Here is an 8549-nt window from a genome sequence, read left to right on the forward strand (position 1 = left end):
CAACACAACACAACACATCAGAAGTAAGAAAAAAATCTGTACTGCAGTACAGAACTAAAGAACTAAGAGTTTAAGCAGTACAGGATCATTTATTTTACACAAAACATGTTTTTAACTTTTTAACTTTGTGTTTTATCAACCAATAAAGAATCTGCCCTTTGCCTTCAGTGATGCAACAGTGACCTCTGACCCCTGGTAAACCACATAAAATGCTGCTGCTAGTTTGGATAGTTCAGCTGTGTGTTCAGGCATCTAAAAGCAGTAAAGCACAGCTGCTGTGAAAACTGTAATGATGATCTGCGCCACGAGAGGGAGCTCGATTGTTTTTCAAACGAGTGGAAAAAGAAAAACAAGACTCACCTTTAACAGGTGACTATGAAGAAACGAAAGTAACCGAGGAGAAAGAAGAGACGCCATTTTAAGGTAGCAAACGGCTGCACATTTTGTGGTAAGTTCAGAACTTGTTAATTTAACCATGTAGTCATATAAAATAATATGTTCTTCATTGTAGGATTTGAGTCCGTCCCGCATTACTGAATTTAGACAACTTTACAACTCTGAAAAATGTCTTAAACGTTGAGTGCTTAAGTGAATTTAGATATTTGCTCAAATTTCCTGGGGTATTTGTTATATATAACGCATAAGTGCTATCGATTAAAATATGTTGTGTATAATTAATTCATATCCTAATTTGTGTAGATGTCAACGAAATCAAAGATCGACGTTAAACATGTATAATAGGATATTTCTCTACCACCAGGACACTTTAATGCGCATTGATGGCGTTTTTTTTTTTTTTTTTTTTTTTTTTTTTTAACGTGAATAATAATCAGAAACCATATCCGTGAAACAAAAGATTGTAGATTCTGTTGTTATCACAACAATAGTTTACCTGTACTTTGACCCGTAGGGCTGGGCCCATATGGCCTAAAGAAAATCCCCGATTTTTTTTTTTACGATTTTAAATCGAGAGTGCTCAACGAACTATCACAAATAACATTTCCAAACTAAATAAATCAATGTGTAATTTAAATCACTTTATTTTCAATAACTGCATTCATAATTTTATATGAAATAAATCCAAATGTACTTTTTTTAAAGAGTGGGCTGAATTATAAATTGTAATTTATAATTATTTAAAGTAGGCTATATAAATTATAAAGCATAAATTTGTTAAAATGATCATAACAGCAGCAAAGTGCATTGTTTTTCTGATGCTTTATTTCACTTAAATTACCAAAGCGTCATAAGTAACTGTAAATAAGTGGCCAACACTGTCCTGCAGAGTTTATAATATAAGAATAATTATCAGTGTTTGTCCTTTTTTTTTCTATTTTTCTTTTTTTTTTTTTATCATTAACTAAACAAAATCATATCAAAAATTGTCAATTACAATCATGCACTCAGCAGATTTGTCTGTGATTGGTTGTGGTCAATGCTGCTTCTGTAACAAAAAGAAAAGAAAAAAAGGACATCTTTAATGAAATGAGAGCAGATCAAAATATGATGCTGTAATTGACACTTTTCATTAATTTTTACATTTTACACTAATGGTGACAGTCATTATAACTTTAGAGTAATTGTGCACAGGATTTTTTTTAGCCCCAAATTCTGTTAATTTCCGGCCCTCCGTGGGCCAAATTAATATGATGTTGACTGTTTCTGCCTAAATGTACAGCAAACATACTTGTATCTTTGTAATTTAGAACATAAATAAACAGTCAATCTCTCAACTGTATTTTTGAGGAAAAGTGGAGGGCAGAGCCATGAGTCTCAGTGAAGAGAAAGAAGATGAGGATATTGCCTCTAAAATGAGTTCTTCATCTCCTGAAACAAGCTGCGATCAACCTATGAAGAATCTGCCCTCTGCGTCCAGTGCCATGACCTCTGACCCCAGGTAAGTCACTAGCTATTTTACATTTGGGTGATGATTTAATTCACAGTGACTTACAGTGTATCCCAGAAGCCTGCAGTCAGCGAGTGACCTTTGCCTTGTAGTGTCGTAACAGAGAGGCTCAAAAGCATTTCCTTGAATCTTCCCTCTCCTCGAGTCCCATGTAATGTTTTTAAAATGTCTAAAGACTGAATCATGCTAATCCACAAGCTCTCTCTATCCTAATACATATGTACACACATTCATTATTTTATTTTTTAAATACGTCTCTCATTCTTACAAGACTGAATTTATAATATACAGGCAAAACAGTAATACAGTGAAATATTCTTATAATTTAAAATAACTCTTTCCTATTTAAAATGTAATTTATTCCTGTGATCAAAGCTGTATTTTCAGCATCATTACTCCAGTCTTCAGTGTCACATGATCTTCAGAAATCATACTATGATGATTTGCTGCTCAAGAAACATTTCTGATTATCAGGTTATTAGAGTATTATGTAGAGTGGAGTATTATAAATATTATAACAAGATAGTGAGAGATTGACTGAGTGTATCTGATTATCTGCCAAAACCGGCCTGCATCTCGTTTTATGTGGTCTGCAGTATAATTTCATAATACTTTGAAACTCTCATTTTTACACTTTATGACATATATCTTGCAAGTTAATTTCCGAAACATGAACGCAACATCTCACTTAGTGCTTCCCAATCAAAAGTCAAATATTCCTGATCTCCTTTTTTTTCCTGTCAATTGATTAAAGCGATATCTTTGATGTAGTATCTTTTTATTGGTTAAAAAGATTTCACATGGATGTCATCAGTGATGATCTCTATGAAATGGAATTTTAATTTAAGTGATATTCACTGATGCATTTCTCCTGTTTTAGGCTTCATTAAGTGGCACCTACTCCTGCAACAATGTAACTTGCACTGAAGTCTCTGAAAAAATCCCCACCACTAACACACAAACTGACTGCCTTTCTACAACATGCTGTTTATTTGTCTTTTGTTCTGTTTGAATTTTGGCAGTATCAGCAGGAGGAAGAGACACAGATCACAGTCTCCACATTCAAGCTGTGTGTCTGTGAAGAGTAGCAGATCCATGGTGCAACCCCGAAACTTTCAATGATGCAGTGACCTCTGACCCCCCCGTTAGTATAAACATGTCAATTTATTGTAAAGCAACTTACTTGAATAACATGATTTAAGACATGATTTTAAAATTAACACTACATGTAATCCAATAATATGTAATATGCTTTGCACAGGGGCATCAAAATCATATCTAGAAACATATCTATTTCTGATGGTATCCATTTCTGAACAGTCATTGAAAGCACTGTGATTATATTTTCTGACAGAATATATTTGACCTGCACTGCATCCAGTGAGGCTGGAGACCTGCAGAAACCAGTGGATAATGTTCTTCAGAGAGTCAAAGACCAGCACAAAACCAGCATGAAGAACAAGTATGAGAGATTAATTGAGGGAACCAAACTCCAGGAGAATGCAAGCCTCCTAAACAGCATCTACACATAGCTCTACATCATAGAGGGAGAGAGAGAAGGAGTGAATGAAGAACATGAGGTTTTACAGATGGAGAAAACAGCCAGAACACAACACTCACAAGACACTCCAATCTACTGCAATGACATCTTTAAAGCCTCAGCTGAAGCAGGATGTGAGGAGAAAGAGCAGATCAAGACTGTTCTTACTAAAGGCATCGCTGGAATCGGAAAAACCGTCTCTGTGCAGAAGTTCATTCTGGACTGGGCCGAGGGAAAAGCCAATCAGGATGTAGATTTCATGTTTGTGCTTCCATTTCGAGAGCTGAACTTGATCCGAGATCATTAGTACAGTCTTCACGGACTTCTGCTGGACTTTCATCCTGAACTTCAAGATCTGGACTCACAGATTTATGAGGAGTGTAAAGTTGTGTTCATCTTTGATGGTCTGGATGAAAGCAGAATCACACTGATGTTTTCAGACGCTCAGAAAGTTTGTGATGTGACGGAGACTTCATCAGTGGCTGTGTTGATGTCAAAGCTCATGAAATGAAAGCTGCTTCACTCTGCTCTCATCTGGATCACCTCCAGACCAGCAGCAGCCAATCAGATCCCCTCCAAATACATCCACCGTCTGACAGAAATTCAGGGATTCAGTGAGCCTCAGAAGGAGGAATATTTCAGGAAGAGAATCAGTGAGCAGCATCAAGCCAGCAGAATCATCTCACACATCAGAAGAGCAAGAAGCCTCCACATCATGTGCCACATCCCCGTCTTCTGCTGGATCTCATCCACTGTGCTTCAGAAGCTCCTGGAAGAAGATCTGAGTGCAGAAATCCCTCAAACTCTGACTGAAATGTACATCCACTTCCTGCTGATTCAGATCAACATGAGGAAGCAGAAGTATGAAGAGAGGGATCCAGAGAAACTCCTGCAGTCCAACAGAGAAGTGATTGTGAAACTTGCTGAAGTGGCTTTCAAACAGCTGATGAAGGGCAATGTGATGTTCTATGAGGAGGACCTGATTGAGAGCGGCATAGACGTCACTGACGCCTCAGTGTATTCTGGGATTTGCATTGAGATCTTTAAGCAGGAATATGTGATTCATCAGAGGAAAGTCTACAGCTTCATTCATCTGAGCGTTCAGGAGTTTCTTGCTGCTTTCTATGTGTTTTACTTTCATGTAACTTCAATTATGGAGGGGCTGAGGAATTTTGCTTCAGTACAAATTTTGCTTAAAGGTGCAGTAGATAAAGCCCTAAAGAGTAAGAATGGACATCTGGATCTGTTCCTGCGGTTCCTGCTGGGCGTCTCACTGGAGTCCAATCAGAGACTCTTACAGGATCTACTGACACACACAGAGAACAGCTCAGAGAGCATCAGAGAAACAACACAGTACATTAAAGAGAAGATCAAAGATGGACATGAACTCTCCACTGAAAGATCCATCAATCTGTTCCTCTGTCTGCTGGAAGTGAAAGATCAGACTCTGTTCAAAAAGATTCAGGAGTTTGTGAAATCAGACAAACACTCAGAGAAGAAACTCTCTGCTGGTCACTGCTCAACAATCTCCTACATGCTTCAGATGTCAGAGGAGCCGCTGGATGAGCTGGACCTCAAGAAATACAACACATCAGATGAGGGGAGAAGAAGACTGATACCAGCTGTGATAAACTCAAAAAATCAAAATAAAACTTATCATTTTTCTTGAGTATAATTTGCTTAGTTTTAGAATACATTTTAACTAGGGATGTCAAATTTCGATTATTTCCATGATTCATCGTCGTTTAAATTAACGATCAATTAATCGATTAATCGTTAACCATAATGCTGCAAAATGCGTCTGTTGCAGGCACGCAGTCACCGGCATGAGAGGATGTGCAAAAGCCACACACACACAAAACGCTTTCTCGCTTGAATTAAAGGGGTTTTAGTCTGAATAAAATGCTAGTAGCAGGATTCTAAAATGAATACATGTGATTATGATCATTTGATAAATGAGCGCGCCATACGTTTGAGATCATTTTACTTTGTAGACTGTTTCCTATCCGGCATGGAGACCGCTGAACGCGCCTCTTTAAATGGTTTAATGGTGATCTTTGTTGTATTTTAAAACGCAATTGCAATGTTTTCAACTGACACTATGGTATTTAAAATAAAATTATGCCAAATGTGAACCGCTTCCATCGGCGCTGCTGCAGCAAAACACTGTTGCTCACATTAATTTGATCCTGCTGGATTCTGTCCTAGAAAATGTCAGATTTATAATTTTTGCGTTGCGGTAGGCCTATTTGTTTTTAAAAATCCGGCATACAGTGCATTAGATCGTGACAGAGCGTGCGTGCAGACGAGGACGAGCGAGCGCGGGTTTGGCTAGATTTATTTGGAGGTTATTGCTCATGTCTCATTCGGCATAAATCCAAATTTTTCCATATTCGCAATGTATTTGAATGTTATTATTTATAATGTAAACTAGGCTTGTATTTTACACGCATCCGCATATAGACGGAAAAGATCATCCTCTTCATATGAGCAAAAACGTCCTTGGCATAACAGCAGAGTGGACCGGTATACTACGGTCTATTTAAACTGACCTGTGTAACCTTTTAAAATGTTTAGTTGACTATTTTATTTTGATAATGAACAGACTGCGATGTAAGTTTGAATTGCTAGAATATACGTGTGCAGCAGGCTCCGGCACGATTGAAACAGCTGAGACATAAAAAAATTTTTTTTTTTTTTAAATTCCCCCAAAAGTGTTTACTTTCATTTGTGCACACTCACAATAAAAATAAAATAAAGCAAACAAACAGAATGCGTTGTCATCCCTTTTTTTCCCATGAACTTATGGAGTGCAGCCACACTTCTGTTTTAAATCCGTTATCTTAATTAAGTCGGATATATTTCGCATTTTTTAAAAAACAAAAAAAAAACAAATCATGAAAACAAATTGTTATTTTTATTTTGGGCCTATTAGGCTATACATTTTCCTTAAAGCATCCCATTTTGTCCCAGGGCTTGAGAAACTGTGTCCTAGTTAGGTCCATGCAGAAACTTGTGAACGATGGCAGTGACGTGACATTCAGCCAACTAATTTTAACCATACTAGTGAAGTGAAAGTGACGTGACATTCAGCCAAGTATGGTGACCCATACTCAGAATTCGTGCTCTGCATTTAACCCATCCGAAGTGCACACACACAGAGCAGTGAACACACACACACACACTGTGAACACACACCCGGAGCAGTGGGCAGCCATTTTATGCTGCGGCGCCCGGGGAGCAGTTGGGGGTTCGATGCCTTGCTCAAGGGCACCTAGTCATGGTATTGAAGGTATTGTCAGTGTCGGTCACAACGCCTATTAATCGCTGTTTTGAATACAGCAATTATTTATTTACAAATTTTAAGCTCTGATTATGACAAGTGTGGTATAAAAGCTGTTTATTAGAGGAATAATAGAAAATGTTAGATCGCGACAATGCCTCTGTATGCCATTCGAGTCTATAACCTTCATTTACGTGGCTTTGTTCTGGTTTGCCGGTTAGTCACGAATTTCCACAAATTCAATAACATTGAGGCATTGTTTTTCTCTTAATCTTCACAGTCTAACACTTTAATTACCGCTCTGAATATAGTGAGTTAGTCCCCCCGCCGGGCCGCTCCCCCCCCCCCCCCCCTCTCTCGGGTTCATTATCATCGAAGACATTTCAAGCTTCTTAGGTAATTTTACATTTTAGCATCAGCTTGGTAGAAACGGGCTTTGGTAGATAACAGGTGAAAACCGGATCGGATCTGTGGGTAAGTTATAGCTAGCTAACTATCAAACGCAGCTACGGTTGGCCATCGCTAACATTAGCACGTTTATCGAACAGCCTTCGATACATTTCTATGTTATAACTTCCCGAAAAAAAATACGCAAACATATAAAAACAAACTTCTAGCGAAATACTAACAGCATCTTACTTACCAATCCAAAAGAAATGTTGCAAGTTCAGAGTCGAAGCTCATTTCTTTCAAGTCCATCAGTTGTCTCCAGCGATGGAAAGCAGTGCCGATGTTTACTCTGTTTCGGCTCATTTTCTTATCGGATTTGATTTGTGATTCCGAGCGCGGTTGCTTGACATCAGGTTCAAGTACGCCCACAAGCCGTGCGAGTTATTCGTGTATTGCAGGTTGGCTGGTGGTTATGTTGCCCGCATACCGCCTCCCATGGCCGAAACTGGTATTACGACACCTGTCGGGCCGTGGCTAGTAATGCTAATGCTAATTAAGGTTGATATCTCTGCAGCACTATAACTTGACATTTTTTTAATGACATCATCGCCCTTATTTCTTCTCATTCTTTTGATGCGTGTAGGTCATTTTTTGGATATTTTTACCTCAATGTTTGCTTTAGTTGGGCTCTTGACCCTTGATTTCTGTCTTAGTTTTTTCTTTGGCTGTTGTAACCATTTGTTGTAACTCAAAAGCCCAGAGAAAATATCATCAAGTGTTATACACACACACACAACCTCTTAGAAGCTGCTTTTATCCAAAGCAGCTTACAATGCATTCAGGTTATCATTTTTTTTTTATCTAACTTGTATCTAGATGTTGGTTGTTATACTGTATATTGGTGATGAAAATCATTGATTATTGAACAGTTTGGAGTCTAATCTCTGATGAAATAGGTGTTGTGTAATTAGTTTGATTACAGTAAAAGTGATTCTAAGAGCCAGTGGTTCTGTGATAATCAGTTAATATAAAGAACTTTCCAAACAGTTTGGTTTTTTGTGGGGTCACTTAGTCACACACAGACATCAATAATCAGCATATGAACCTCAACAATGGTGACCATAAAAAAAACAAAAAAAAAAAAAACAATGCAGCAGAGCATGCTGGGAGCCATGGATGAGTTTTGTACTACAATAGTGCCCAGCATGCATTGCAGCATGTTTTTTTTTTTTTTTCGTAACCATTGTTGAGGTTCATATTCTGATTATTGATGTCTGTGTATGACTAATTGACACCATAGAAGACCAAACTGTTTGGAAAGTCCTTTATATTAACTGATTATGAAACAACCAATTAATACATTAAAATCTTTCATTGTAATCAACTGAACTAACTATAGAACACCTATTTAGTAAGATTTTGGACTCTGA

The 8549-nt window shown here is 37.8% G+C and overlaps 1 long non-coding RNA gene across 2 annotated transcripts; it reads left to right on the plus strand.

Annotated features, from left to right (window-relative positions):
• The first annotated feature begins 361 nt into the window (after positions 1–361).
• LOC122147027 lies at positions 362–3562 on the plus strand. 2 transcript variants are annotated; one of them, XR_006161371.1, is made up of 4 exons: positions 362–448; positions 1707–1897; positions 2929–3050; positions 3261–3562. It is a non-coding gene; the product is annotated as an uncharacterized LOC122147027 (long non-coding RNA). The 2 variants fall into 2 exon arrangements; XR_006161370.1 differs by lacking the exon at positions 362–448 and having other exon boundaries at positions 1388–1897.
• Positions 3563–8549: the final 4987 nt, after the last annotated feature.

This window comes from Cyprinus carpio, chromosome A12, assembly GCF_018340385.1.
Source record: "Cyprinus carpio isolate SPL01 chromosome A12, ASM1834038v1, whole genome shotgun sequence".
In the NCBI taxonomy this organism is placed as follows: Eukaryota; Metazoa; Chordata; class Actinopteri; order Cypriniformes; family Cyprinidae; genus Cyprinus; species Cyprinus carpio.